Source organism: Muntiacus reevesi, chromosome 21 (assembly GCF_963930625.1).
Source record: "Muntiacus reevesi chromosome 21, mMunRee1.1, whole genome shotgun sequence".
In the NCBI taxonomy this organism is placed as follows: domain Eukaryota; kingdom Metazoa; phylum Chordata; class Mammalia; order Artiodactyla; family Cervidae; genus Muntiacus; species Muntiacus reevesi.
Window position 1 is genome coordinate 47,834,110 of NC_089269.1, and position 15,795 is coordinate 47,849,904.

Consider the following 15,795-nt stretch of genomic DNA (forward strand, 5'->3'; position numbering starts at 1 on the left):
ATCAATGGACCGCTTTATATTCAATATTTAGCACCGGCAAAATGGCAAGTTCTCTGAAAAACAGAAAAGGCTGGTGTCTTACAATATCCTATGGAAAAATCCCATGGACAGAGAAGCCTGGGGGCCTAAAATCCACGGGATCGCAGAGAGTTGGACATGACAGTGATTGAGGACACACACACACACACACACACACACACACACACACACACGGAGTTAGAATTGCTGCTTAATTCTCTTGCACATTCAATATGCAATGCCTGCATCTAGAGTGTTCATTTTAATTGAGTGTAAGATGCAAAAGTAAAGAAACATGCACATCAAGGAAAGAGGTTTCTGCAATCCACATCTCACCTACGTTTTAAGTTGTTTGCCATTATCTGAAACTGTTTAGGGAGTACCAAGTTACATTCAGCATACCCATTATCAAGCTAATGAGATTCTGTTATAGAATGTGTTTTTTTCCCCCTTTTCCTTTTCTTCCCTTTCCCCTCCTTAAATCTGAAGGAAAATGTTCAGGGCTTCGAAACAAAAATGAGAAAACTTTTGGCTTAGGCCAGTGTTTAGTGACAAATTTACAATGGAATTCAAACCCACATAGTAACGATTTTATTCATAGCAGCTATCCTGATAGAGGAATCTTTCTCTTTGCTTCAACTAGGTTAAAATCTCCTGTTTTAAACAGCTATATTCCTTGATTAAAACAATGCTAAAATTTACAAAAAGAAAAAAGAAATATGCACTGACAGCAACATGAAGCTTGAAGACATGATTCTAAGTCTACAGTGTTGCTAAATGAAATCAATAAATCATCCTTTCATTGGAATGTAAGAAAAAAATTTGCAGCCAGCAGCTATCATGACGTAGTTATGTGCAATATCAAACTTCAACTCAGCGAAAAGGTTTGTGAAGATTATTCCTGTGTCTGCAGGGTGTGAAGTGAGAGGAGTATATGATGAGAACAGATGAAAGGAGATTAAAGTACTACTACCCATTATCTACATCCTTGATGGGTAATTTGCTCTCGTTTGTATAGAACAATCTAAGCCTTATACAATAATTATCACAGACTGGAAATGAGCAATTCTTTCACTCAAAACTGAATCACAGCAATCACTGACAAGGCCAAGTGTTTGAGAGTAAAAAGAATTAAGCATGTGTGGGAGGCTGAAGTTTTGACATGCAGGAAGGATATTTTTTACCACAAAATTGGTAATAATGTTTACCAATGCAGGTTCAAAAAAAAATCACCTAGTCTCATCAAATGGAGCAATAGCAAACTTGCTGAAAAATTAATAAACATGAAATTAGAATTTGTCATCCTGCACTTTTTCAGGATCTCACACTCTCAAATGAAAACTATTCATTATCTCTTAAAAAACATAAAAAGGGAATTGAAAAATTTTAAAGACAGAACATAATGGCTGCTTTAAAATTGAAATACTTCTTGGCTGAGTTGTTCTGCCATTTTTTCCCAACTTCACACAGACCTCCAGGTCGAATCTCCAGAATTCTTATTAACCAAGACATTATAAACCCCCAAAGGCTGAATGATTTGCACCAAAACTGAACTGAAATTAATTTTCCAAACTCTTTTCAAAATAGTTGCTGCTTTTAGAGCTTGAAAATAGCAATCATCAGCAACAAGATTTGTAGAAAAATAAATACTCAGAGGATAACGTAAGGTTGAAAAATTCAAAGTTGAACTGCCATTCTCTTTCTTCATGCCTGTTTTCAAAATCATGTATTTTTTCATGGGTGCCTTTACTGGGAATCAGAATCAGGATGCTCTCAGTAAAAATAAGTAGATCCCCAAGTTTGGCGAGCAAACAAACTCTCTTTCAGGACATCACATGTGTAGCTGGTGTGTGCTCCAGATCCAGTCTTTCAAGTAACAAGAGGTGAAGTTGCTTTTGACCAGACGTGAGTAATGTTTATGTAAAGGGCCAGAGAGAAGGCCCGAAGTCACACCATTGTATTATCCTTCCCTGATACAGAATTATTCAGGGTCTACTTGGTACCCAGGAGGATAAGGATGCTATTAATAGGAGCTATGTGAGAGAAAGAAGTATAAGGTAAGTCTTGACTTTAGCATCACCTAGCTGACCTGCACTTATGCCCTTTCAATGCAACTCTTCCTGGTCTGATCTGTCTATCCAGGGGAATTAGGAACATAGCCTTAGGCCAGTACTCTCTCATATTAGTAATTAGGCTATCAGAACTGGACCTTAAAGACCTCTAGTCTAACCCTCTCATCTGATGGATGAGAAATTAAGTGTCAGACATGGAGCATCATGGCCAAATATATCAGACAGACTTGTGAACTAGTTCCAACCTGTGTCATCACATCTCTTAACTGCATCCTCTTTGCACACGCTTGAGCCAGCTTCACGGTGGTGCACCCAGACACTGCTGTCTTCATTTTAGGGCCACTCCCCTATTTCTTGTTTCCCTTCCTAAGTCTTCTCTGATGCCACAGCAAGAGAGGTCTATGCTAACTGACTCTGCACGCCTATATGCACCACCCAGAAATGGGATCTTGCTTGAGCAACAGGAAATGCAGATGAATGAGCGAGTGTTTCCACGTTTCATCCTCCAGGTAGACAACTCTGAAACTATTTCAGAAAGGCCTTCGAAATCATGCACGAGTTGCTTGTGACAGTGGCTGATCAATAACAGTTCCTGTGCTGGCCTTCCCACTCCTCTGTTTCACTAACCATTTGCTGCCTTCCCTGAAATAAAACTCCCAAACTAACTGTCTCAAACTGTGCTTCCAGAGATCTCAGATTATGACACTGGATTCCAAACACTTTCTATTTATATAAGAAAAGTAACTGGTTTGGGGATTCTTTGAGGGTCCAGTGGTTAGTACTCTGCACTTACACTGCCAACGTGTGAACTGAGACCCTACAAGCCAACTGATGCAACTAAAAAATAAAAAGTAACTGGTCCTTCTAATCATTGGCTCAGAGTCCCTCAAGGTACATCCATGTGTCTGTTCATACAAGCCTAAGAAATATCTTGTACACAAACTGAGCATCAAACAACTAACATAAAGTTCTTTTTGGAAAGACCAAATGAAAAACTGTAAAAGTCCTTAATCACAGCTAGAATATGAGTAGATTTTTTAATTTCTCCCAAGTAATGTCAATCACTGCACTCTGGTAGGCTGCTGTCCATGCAGTCACAAAGAGTCAGACACAACTTAGGAACTGAACAGCGACAAAGTCAATTATACTTTGTCATTTTCTTAACATAGGCTAGTCCCCAGGAGTTGACACCCCAAAGACTAAAGTTGAAAGTTCTCATTGTCTGTTTGATGGCACAGTTCTTTTCCAAGATGACGTATTTTTCCCAAAATGAGATATACGTTAATTATGCAATGGGAGATAGTTTTAGGTAGTAATTGGACACTTTTTAATCTCAAAACTTATGCATTTGCTTTTAAGTGTATAAATAAAGTGTGGCTAAGCTATAAAAACCATAAATTCATGGATATCATTGCACAGAATGAGGCTTAACCAAGTTTTTTTTTTAATTTAAAATGTAAATTAACAGAAATTTAAAAGTTAGTTGAATAATAATGAATATAATAGGAAAACATGGCTAAAATTGTCAGGATATAAATCATGGTAATATTTTAATAAATACTTAAATTGTTTCATGGTTTAATAAGATAGTTTAATATATATATAAATAATAAACATTATAAGTTGCTTAATAAATATATTTAAAAGTGTAATTCATTTTCATTCTGAGAATGTTACCACTAAACTACACCTCACTTAAACATATATACAATATCCAAAAGCCCTACTCTCTTTTGCTTGTCAATTGCTTTGGAACAAACTACCCCAAAACTTAATGAACAAAAGTGAAAGTGAAAGTGTCAGTCGCAAAGTGAAAGTGTCAGTCGCTCGTTCCTGTCCCACTCTTTGTGACTCCATGGCCTGTAGCCCACCAGGCTCCTCTGGCCATGGGATTCTCCAGGCAAGAATACTGGGGTGGGTAGCCATTCCCTTCTCCAGAGGCTCTTTCCCAGTTCAGTTTAGTTCAGGCGCTCAGTCATGTCTAACTCTTTATGACCCCATGGACTGCATCAAGCCAGGCCTTCCTGTCCATCACCAATACCCACAGTTTACTCAAACTCACTGTCCATTGAGTCAGTGGTGCCATCCAACCATCTCATGCTCTGTTGTCCCCTTCTCCTCCCACCTTCAATCTTTCCCAGCATCAGGGTCTTTTCCAATGAGTCAGTTCTTTGCATCACATGGTCAAAGTATTGGAGTTTCTGCTTCAACATCAGTCCTTCCAGTGAATATTCAGGACTAATTTCCTTTAGGGTGGACTGGTTGGATCTCCTTGCAGTCCAAGGGACCCTTGACTCCAAACCACAACTCAAAAGCATCAATTCTTTGGCGCTTAGCTTTCTTTATAGTCCAACTCTCATATTCATACATGACTACTGGAAAAGCCATAGCTTTGATTAGATGGACCTTTGACAGTAAAGTAATGTCTCTGTTTTTTTAATATGCTGTCTAGGTTGGTCATAGCTATTCTTCCAAGGAGCAAGCATCTTTTAATTTCATGGCTGCAATCACCATCTTCAGTGATTTTGGAGCCCAAAAAATTAAATTATGACACTGTTTCCACTGTTTCCCCATCTATTTCCCATGAAGTGATGGAACCAGATGTCCTGATCTTAGTTTTCTGAACGTTGAGCTTTAGGCCAACTTTTTCACTGTCTTCTTTCACTTTCATCAAGAGCCTCTTTAGTTCTTTTTCACTTTCTGCCATAACGGTGGTGTCATCTGCACATCTGAGGTTATTGATATTTCTCCTGGCAAATTTGATTCCACCTTGGGCTTCATCCAGTCCAGCATTGCTTATGATGTACTCTGCATACAAGTTAAGTAAGCAGGGTGACAATATGTAGCCTTGATGTACTCCTTTCCCAACTTAGAACCAGTCTGTTGTTCTGTGTCCAGTTCTGTTACTTCTTGACCTGCATACAGATTTCTCAAGAGGCAGGTCAGGTAGCCTGGTATTCCCATCTCTTTCAGAATTTTCCACAGTTTGTTGTAATCCACACAGTCAAAGGCTTTGGCATGGTCATGCAAAAAGTTGAACACGAGTGAGCAACTAATACATACTTGAGCATTCTTCGGGATTGCCTTTCTTAGGGATCGGAATGAAAACTGACCTTTTCCAGTCCTGTGGCCACTGCTGAGTTTTCCAAGTTTGCTGGCATATTGAGTGAAGCACTTTCACGGCATCATCTTTTTGGATTTGGAATAGCTCAACTGGAATTCCATCACCTCCACTAGCTTTGTTCATAGTGATGCTTCTTAAGGCCCACTTGACTTCTCATTCCAGGATGTCTGACTCTAGCTGAGTGATCACACCATCATGGTTATCCAGATCATGAAAATCTTTTTTGTATAGCTCTTCTGTGTATTCTTGCCACCTCTTCTTAATATCTTCTGCTTCTGTTAGGTCCATATCATTCCTATATTTTATTGTGCCCATCTTTGTATGAAATGTTCCCTTGGTATCTCTAACTTTCTTGAAGCGATCTCTAGTCTTTCCCATCCTATTGTTTTCTTCTATTTCTTTGCATTGATCACTGAGGAAGGCTTTCTTATCTCTCCTTGCTATTCTTTGGAACTCTGCATTCAAATGGGAATATCTTTCCTTTTCTCCTTTGCTTTTCACTTTTCTTCTTTTCACAGCTATTTGTAAGGCCTACTCAGACAGCCATTTTGCCTTTTTGCACTTCTTTTCCATGGGGATGGTCTTGATCACTGCCTTCTGTACAATGTCACAAACCTCTGTCCATAGTTCTTCAGCCACTCTGTTCAATCAAATCTAATCCATTGACTCTATTTCTCATTTCCACTGTATAATGGTAAAGGATTTGATTTAGGTAATACCTGAATGGTCTAGTGGTTTTCCTTACTTTCTTCAATTTAAGTCTGAATTTGGCAATAAGGAATTCATAACCTGAGCCACAGTCAGCTCCCGGTCTTGTTTTTGCTGACTGTATAGAGCTTCTCTACCTTTGGCTGCAAAGAATATAATCAATCTCATTTCAGTATTGATCATCTGGTGATGTCCATGTGTAGAGTATTCTCTTGTGCTGTTGGAAAAGGGTGTATGCTATGACCAGTGCGTTCTCTTGGCAAAGTTCTATTAGCCTTTGCCCTGCCTGATTCCATACTCCAAGGCCAAATTTTCCTGTTACTCCAGGTGTTTCTTGACTTGCTATTTGTTCGTTCCAGTCCTCTATAATGAAAAGGACATCTTTTGGGGGCGTTAGTTCTAAAAGGTCTTGTAGGTCTTCATAGAACCGTTCAACTTCAGCTTCTTCTGCTTTACTCATCAGTGCATAGACTTGGATTATGGTGATACTGAATGGTTTGCCTTGGAAATGAAGAGAGATCTTTCTGTTGTTTTTGAGATTGCATTTTGGACTCTTTTTTTGACTTTGATGGCTACTCCATTTCTTCTAAGGGATTCTTGCCCACAGTAGTAGATATAATGGTCATCTGAGTTAAATTCATCCGTTCCAGTCAATTTTAGTTCACTGATTCCTAAAATGGTGACATTCACTCTTGTCATCTCCTGTTTGACTACTTCCTATTTGTCTTGATTCATAGACCTACGATTCCAGGTTCCTATACAATATTCTTTACAGCATCAAACTTTACTTCCATCACCAGTTGCATCCACAACTGGGTGTTGTTTTTGCTTTCGCTTCATCCCTTCATTCTTTCTGGAGTTATTTCTCCACTGATCTCCAGTAGCATAATGGGCACCTACCAACCTGGGGAGTTCATCTCTCAGTGTCCTATCTTTTTGCCTTTTCATACTGTTCATGGGTTTCTCAAGGCAAAAATACTGAAGTGGTTTGCCATTCCCTTCTCCAGTGGACCACATTTTGTCAGAACTCCCCACCATGATCTGTCTGTCTTGGGTGGCCCTACACAGCATAGCTCATAGTTTCACTAAGTTAGACAAGGTTGTGGTCCTTGTGAACAGATTGATTAGTTTTCTGATAGTGGTTTTCAGTCTGTCTGTCCTCAGATGGAGAAGGATAAGAGGCTTATAGAAACTTCCTGATAGGAGAGACTGACTGAGGGGGAAACTGGATCTTATTCTGATGGGCAGGGCCTTGCTCAGTAAATCTTTAATCCAATTTTTTCCCATCTTTTTTCTTCCATCAATTTTCTTCCCCAACTAGGGATCAAACCCAGGTCTTCTGCATCTCAGGCAGATTCTTTATCTTCTGAGTCATGTGGAAAGTCCTAATGGACAAAGCAACCATTATGTCCATGGATTCTGCAGCTCAGGAATTTGGGCAAAGCTGATTTGTCTCTGCTGCAGCCTCATGAGGGATGGGAGGCACTGGAGGCAGGGGAGTGTGAGCTGAGGTTATCTGAACTATCATTTGTTCATGTGTCTGTTGATCAATACTTGCTGTCAGCTGAGAAACCTATGCGTGACCTCATGTGGCCAGGACTTCAACAAAAAGGCTGCTTCCAAGACTGAGAATCCTCAAAGACAAAGCTAGGCGGAAGCTTTACTGTTTTTTTGTTTTTTGTTTTTTTGACTTAGGCTCCAAAGTCACACAACATCCCTTTGGCCACACTTTCTCAAACTATCACAAAGGCCCATGTTTGAGGGAAGGTGAAGAAGACTCCACTTTAGGAAGTGGCAAAATTCTAGATAAGAATGTGGGACTGAAAAGATCATCTTGGCCATGAAACTATTAATGAAATTACTTCATTCCCTGAGTTGCCAGGATGCCAAAACTGAGCTGGAAATCCCTGACATGCACTTAGGGTACCCTACAAGAAAATCTGAATTTCATGTTCTATATTATTGGCAATGTCCAAAGCAGACAGACAGCTCATTATTCCCTGTGAATCCTCTGTGAAGGGGACTGTTCCAAGAACTGGTACCAATGTGATGACCTCCACAGCTCCCTCTAACTCTCCAGTTAGACAAGTCTTTGACTCAGGCTACTTTAGTGGCTCAGAGGATAAAGAATCAACCTGCCAATGCAGGAGACTTGGGTTCAATCCCTGGGTCTGGAAGATTCCCTGGAGAAGGGAATGGCAACCCACTCCAGTATTCTTGCCTGGGGAATCTCACAGACAGAAAAGCCTGGCGGGCTACTGTCCATGGAGATCACAGAGAAGTTGGCCATGACTGAACTACTAAACAACAATGGCAAACCAGCACTTACCTGTAGGCCTGTGCCCCAAAGCAATGCATCTGGCTAAAGACAATCCTCAGCACTTTCAAGCAGCTTCAACCACTTAACAGTGATCTTTTCCTCTCGTCTTATTTCTCACTAAACACTGTGAAACTGCAAAGCCTATGGACAATATGTGTGTTCTACAACAGGTGAAATAGTGAGACCTATAGGAGTCCTAGGAGTTACTGGAAACAGTGAGAACACTACCAGTCTCGCCCAGCCCCTTTGAAGACTATGCAGTCTTATATTTTAAATGGAATTGGTTTGCAGTTTGTTGTGGTGTGGAAATCATGAAGATGCCATTAAAATTGGAAGAATATCCAATACCAGTAGTAATGCTGAAAAGAGTGGATTATTCCCAGTTGCTAGACTGCCTTCCTTTTTCTGCCTCAGCTTTAGAGTCTAAGAGTTGGCTTCCGCTGGATGTCTCTTTATTTAGGGTCAGTGTGAAACTGAATACAAACATCTTTTGTATTTTAAGATGATATGTCTCTCCCCGCTTGTAGCTTAGCCACAGGTCAGGAAGGTCACAGTTCACGGTAAAGGGCCCATCTCCTTCCAGGAAGTCCTAGAACAATGCTCAGCTTTTGCTTTTCTGACCAGAGTTATCTTTGATATTGAACAATGAGGTGACCCTAAAGACAGAAACTGCTTTTGCTAAGTTACAAAAGAACTAATGGTTGACAAAATGATCCTACAGGAAAAGAACCGACTGGGCCTGATACCCGATTCCATCTTTCACTTCACCTCTTAGCTTCAGCTTCCTTTTCCTCTCTTGATATCAACACAGCCACTCTGTGCGCATGCTCAGTCACTTCAGTCTAGTTCGGTGCTTTGAGACCCTATGGATGGCAGCTCATCAGGTTACTCTGTCCATCGGATTCTCCAGGCAAGAATACTGGAGTGGGTTGCCATGCCCTCCTCCAGGGGATCTTCCCAATCCTGGAATCAAACCGGCATCTCCTGCTTTGCAGGTGGATTCTTTACCACTGAGCCACCAGGGAAGTCCAGCATAGCCACTTAATTCCCTTTATTGGCCCAGAAATCTACTATAAGCTCCACAGTAGATTTTGGTCCTGAAGCTTTCAGATTTAGATATTGTTCTAAGAGAGGTACAAAAATACCTAAGTTGTGACAAAAAAAAAAATAGAAAATGGGCATAAAGAAAAATAAATGAATAAAAACTAGGAAGAGTTGAAGGGAGTGATTAATATGCAATTTGAGAGATGAAATTATGTGTTATATGTAGTTTAATTGTAATTGTAGTCCCAATTCAGTGTCATTTCAGAATCTGGAGCTATGAATCAGAAGATGGGCAAGGTAACAGAAATAAATAAGAATCTAAAATGAAGGAGATAAAATGAAGAAAATGTGTGCACATCATCAGAAATAATCAACTTCTGAAAAGACTGCTTCTAAACAGATTTTTTTTCAGACTAAATTTTCTGCATCTCAGTACCCAGGCAAATGATAATTATCATTAGAGAACCTGCAGTCCAACTAATGGAAACATGTCAAGGGTAACATAATCTTTGCAGAGGGGTAGAGGCCTGCAGGCATTCGTTCAGCCAAGCAGATGTTCTTATTGTTCGCTGGGCAAATGCATCTTTTTCAGACATAATGAACATGTCATTCAGATAATCTAATCCTCGAGCTAGACTCTTCAAGTAGAATTCTGATATTAATGCGGTTTCCCAATTGGCCTAGCCTCCTAGAAATGCGATACACTAAGTGTTAGCTCAGATGGTAAAGAATCTGTCTGCAATGTAGAAAACCTGGGTTTGATCCCTTGGTCGGGAAGATCCCCTGGAGAAGGAAATGCAACCCACTCCGGTATTCTTGCCTGGAGAATTCTCTGGACAGACAATGGAGTCACAAAAAGTCGGATACGCGTGACTAACACACAAGTATCTTGCACCAATAAGCTAACCTGATTCCAATGTGAATTACATTTTCACTCTCATTTATACATCACTCTCTTTCAAATTTAGCTAACTTGACTCAGTCCTCCAGAGTCTGCTAACCTCTAGGGTAAATTAACAAAACCAAAAGTTTCAACAGGTAAAGCTGAGGGGCAGACTCTCATCCTCTGCAACTCTAATCAAAGTGCAGACTCCAGTCCCAAGCTGGATAGCTGTTCTGTTTCCCTCAATGACTGAATCATTTTACCAGCAGCATATAGAGGTACACATTTCATGAACAGGTCATTTCTAACGTTACCTAATGAAGTCCTGCTTCCTTAAGTACTTTTAGCCATAGAATTCTCTCTTAAGTTGACTGTTCTAAGTGTAGCAGAGGTTGGACAGACTAAATGACCTCTATGCAAAGTGACTTCCAGCTTTCTAATTGTTCTCTGCTGCATACCTAAATATCACACTAAGTTAATTGAAATTATTTCTTGTATCTCCCACTGCATTTCTGTTCTTGCATATTTTAAGTATCTCCCTCTTTAGTTACTAACATCACCTATCAGGTGTCAACCAAAACATACTCTAGTAGTTATTCTGTAATCTTCCATTTACTTACACTCTTAAACACTAAAAGCCAATTGACCCAAAAAGTTTTATGTCACAGTGAGTTGCCTGGGAAAAAATATATCTACATACTGCAATTTCAGATTCATTTAAGCTAAGACACAATTTAAATAATTCATTAGAACAACGATTGTTCATTGCAAATCTGTTCTTCAAATGGATCTCCGTTTATCTCTGCTCATCTATTAATTGCTCACCCTTCTTTAAGGCAGCATGTTCAAGGTGCACGTCAAAAGTTCCACAAGTTTGTTCCCCCGACTTTCCCACTGACTCATCGCCTGACCAGAGGCTGCTCATTGAAACTCCCTGGGCCGGTTTCATGATCATGTGTAAAACAGGGTTAATGAGATCTGCTTCCCCAGGGCCCTGCAAGAACCAAGTTATGGTTTGCAAAAGGCTTTGTGACTCATACATAAAAGGCTGTACAAGAAAGTAAACTGTCATTGAGCCTTACAAACAGTTTTCATCCCAATTATCCTAGTCAAGAGAGAAGGCTATCCTAAGCTTTCAAAAGATAATTCAATTAGCATGAAGTTCCGAGAATTTTCAAAGCTCAGGTGGGCAATTGCTGACTCAGGTTTTTTGTCTTTTTTTTTTTTTTTTTCCTAGGAATCGGAAATGTCATTCATAGGTAAGTGCAGGGAGGAGCAAAACAGAAAGACAGGAAATTCTTGGCTCTGGTATCTGGTAATAAGGTAGTCTGCACTTTTAAATTACCTGCAGGAATCCGGCTCAAGACAATTATAGATGAAAAATCTTCCTGGTCTTCAGCCACCTACCCAAAATTGATGTTGGTTTTACACTTCCTAAAGTTGGAGCAATGATTTTCATGACTTAGGGGTAAGTAAATTAAAAGTTAATCCTATTAGGCTTGTTCTTGTACTGTGTGTGTGCGTGTGTGTGTGTGTGTGTGTGTGTGTGTGTGTGTGAGTTGCTCAGTCATATCTGACTCTTTGTGACCCCATGGACTATAGCCCTCTAGGCTCCTCTGTCCATGGGATTCTCCAGGTAAGAATACTGGAGAGGGTTGCCATGCCCTTCTCCAGGGGATCTTCCCAACCCAGGAATCAATCCCCAGTCTCTCAAATTGCAGGTAGCTTCTTTACCATCTGAGCCACCAGGGTCCTCCCTAGAGGGAGGATAGTCCTTTACTAGAGGATAGCAAAACTGAAAAACTAAATTCTAAATTGTATAGAGCAATGGTGAGATAATTATGCTGTACTTTAATTTTCCTACAAACATCTTAAGAGGAGACTCTGGGGAAAGACATTATTCATAGCTTGTAGAGTTACAGTGTTTGACATCAACTAATAATTCCATTTAGCTGCACTGTACTTATTTTCACCTTTAAATTATAACTACACTGGGAATGAGTAAATTTTATACTGTTATCGTTTGGTGGATTTCCATATTAAAAAGGCTCCTGGGCACTCTTGGCACTGAAAATATCATAATAATAATTAAAATGATTAACTTTCACCCTCTTCCAATTAAGACAGTGCCTTAACTGCACTGATCCAGTGATGACTGTCAATGTCTTGGCTAAAATAGACAGACTGGGACTGCAAGTTAGCAACAAGTAATGAGTGAAAATAAATTTTTTCAACAACCACTAATATAAGATGTTCTTGGCCACTAAAATAAATTTTTTTTAACTTTTAAATCAAGGAAAGGCATCCAGTAGATTCAAGAAGATCAGGAAACTTCTCTTGGAAAAATACAAAAATTCCAGTTTCACAAAAGTCTTGGCAGATTTCCACTATAGGAAACCTCATTGTCCAGGTAATTTTCATAGTTTAGATTAAGCAAGCAAAAACATGTATTATCTCAGTTTTTGTGAAGATTACATACCAAAACTGACTCTATTATGTAACTAGCCATGTGACCTTGAGCGTTAAGCTCGCTCAGTCTCTGTCCTTGTCTGTAGATGAAAATGATTAACAGAACCATCTGGGCTTCCCTGGTGGCTCAGCTGGTAAAGAATCCGCCTGCAGTGCAGGAGACCTGGGCTCAGTCCCTGGGTTGGGAAGATCCTCTGGAGAAGGGAAAGGCTACTCACTCCAGTATTCTGGCCTGGAGAATTCCATGAACTGTATACTCCATGGGGTCACAAAGAGTCAGACAGGACTGAGCGACTTTCACTTCACTTCACTTCACTTCAATAGGGCCATCTAGAATCTGGTGAGGGGACATTTACATGGTCCCTAAATAATTGTTCTCCACTCACCTTTCTCTTTTATTCAGATTAAATCAAGCCTCTGTAGGGGTCTAATTTTCCCTAAATAAAACTTTCAAGCTTTTTAAAATTATAGTAGATTCTTAATCACATGTAACTTATATATACTTACATGTATATAGCATGCAATTAATGAAATATAGTGCCCAAATGACTTAGAATACTTAATAGTTGCAGTTCCACACTTTTAGATCATGAATGGGACTCGGGTTTCCAACACAAATCCTCAAATTCCATAGCAGCTGTAATTTAAGTGCATTAGATCTACTGATACGCTTTGTAGCTATGAAGAACATAGAACAAGAACAAGAATATTTGTCTCACTGGGTTGTTGCTATCACCATGATGACAGGGGTAAAGACAGTCCTTCTAAACTTTGGAACCTAAAGTTCTAAAAGAGGATTCCTTACATGGTAAAAATTAGTACTTCCTTGGGGGTTTTCAAACTTGTCCACAGTCATTCTTTTGACAATAGAGAATAAACAAATGTCCCTAGGAAATATTGGTAGAGACCATTAGGAAGTAATCTAAAGCAGCTGATAGCCCAACACAAAATTTGTTTGACGATTCATGTTTGGTCTTACTAGAGTGGCAGAACCATCATTACCCTAACAGCCAGGATCCGATTCTTCTTGAAGAACCGTCCTGTTGGGGAACTGCTTTGATAAGCTCTTGGGGTTGGAAGATGACACTTTCAGAGCACCCTTGTCAGCAGAAGCCAAGGAAACAGACAGCTAAACTTCTCTGCCACCTGCATAAGAGGAATTGCTGGGGAGTGGAAGGGGGACATGGAAAGAAAAAGGAGAAGGAAACCACAGAGAACCCAGGTAGGAGAGAAAGAAATTAGCCAACCCCGTATGGCAAGGCTGAGGCATCTCACTGAACAAGACCACAGAACTTCCTCCAAAGTCAGTGATGTGAAGGAAACTTCAGGGGGTATCTGTTTTCCAATTTGCACTTGTCCAGATTGTTTGTTTACAAAGACCTCTGCTCACTTCCTCTCCCTTTTATGCATCAGGACTTCATACCTGTGTGTGATGCATGGAGTGTGTGTGTGTGTGTGTGTGTGTGTGTGTGTGTGTGTGTGTTGGAAAGGACCTGATTTTCACAGATGGTGACCTCAGTGTTGACAAAATCAGCCCACACTGGATAATTCCCAAAACAATTCCTGGATCCCAAAGTCAGGTGTGACCTGAGAATATAGGCCTTAGAATACATCAAGATCTTGTTGTAAATATCTCTGGACTTTCACAAGGTCAGAATGAAGTGCTCATAACTTGATATCAAGCAGCTTTTGAATTTCTAATGTTTTGATTACTAAAGAAGCTTGTTCATTTATTGATAATGTTCATTAATTTTTGGTGAATTGTCTGCCTGCATCTTTGCCTAATTTTTAAGGCACTTTTTAAAATATTTATAACAACTCTTTACATATTAAGCATATGAGCTCCGTGACAGAACTTTGCAATTTTTTTCCCTCTTAGGCTCTCGTATTTCACTAGGATCACTGTATTATTGATAAATATTTATGAACTATTTTTATATCTTTTAGCTTTGTTATTATGTTTAAATAGACCTTCTGCACTCCAAAGGGTTTATCCATATTTTTCACTAGTTTTGTAATAAATTTTTTATTTTTAACTCTAGAACTCTTCTGGAATTTAACTTACTATAAGTTTATATAGAATGTTGAGACTATGTTTATAAATGAGATTAGGTTTTCAGCTCTCTGTTTTGCATCTTCATAATCAAATGTGGGTAATACTAGTTTGTAAAGTAATGTCAGCTCTTTGTGTACTGTATCACAGTTTATGGATCACAACACTGATCTTCATTTTTAACCTGTCCTTAACAGAGTAGGAAAGCTGACCAGCTCAGTATTCTGCTCCAAAGCATTTTCAGAAAATAATATTTGACAAACATTTTCAATGTTTTGCTCAACTATTTGTTCATATGCTCAGATTCTTTTCTTCTTGAACCCCATTTCATGATTTATATTCCCTCATATTCAGTCATTTTTTGAGATTTTAAAATCTTTTAGGGTAGAATTATAAGCAATATTTGCTTATAATTTTAAATTTCTCATTATTGTTATTTCCTTTTTATCTGGATATCAATTATTTTATTTTTATATTTTCTAACTTAATTATAATAATTTTTGCTCTCTGTGTAATTTTTCCATTCTCATTTAAAGTTATATACTTTGTTATTCTTTACCTAATTACTAGCTTTTATTTTTATCTTTTGTTATAGAAAAATAGCTCAATATATATCAAATAAATAGCCTAGTTTATTATATTATTCAGATATGTCTTTGGCATTTATTTATTTCCTACTTTATCTGTTAAACACTAAGAAAGATATATTAACATCTTCTGCTTCTATTATATTTTTGGACTGCTCTTGAATTTCTAAGAATTTGTTTATATAATTTAGTGATTTTTTAGTTTGGGGCATAAAAACTTCTACACTTTTTAAAAAATGTTATGGAACTTCTTTGTCCTGTTTAACAGTATCACACTGTCCAAAGTTCAGAGATAACAGAAGTAAAACCACTGAATCACCAAAACAGTAATTAGAAAAATTTTGTTTTGCACACACCAAAAAGTTTGCAAACCAAGGGCATTCAGGCCATACATAGAGTGAGGCTCAGGTGGGGTACACTGTTATAAAGCAGCTTACAGAGTAAGTTCATAGTCTTCACTGTGATTGGTTATATTATTTGAATTTTCTCCAGTAATAGGGATCTGATTAGTGATTAC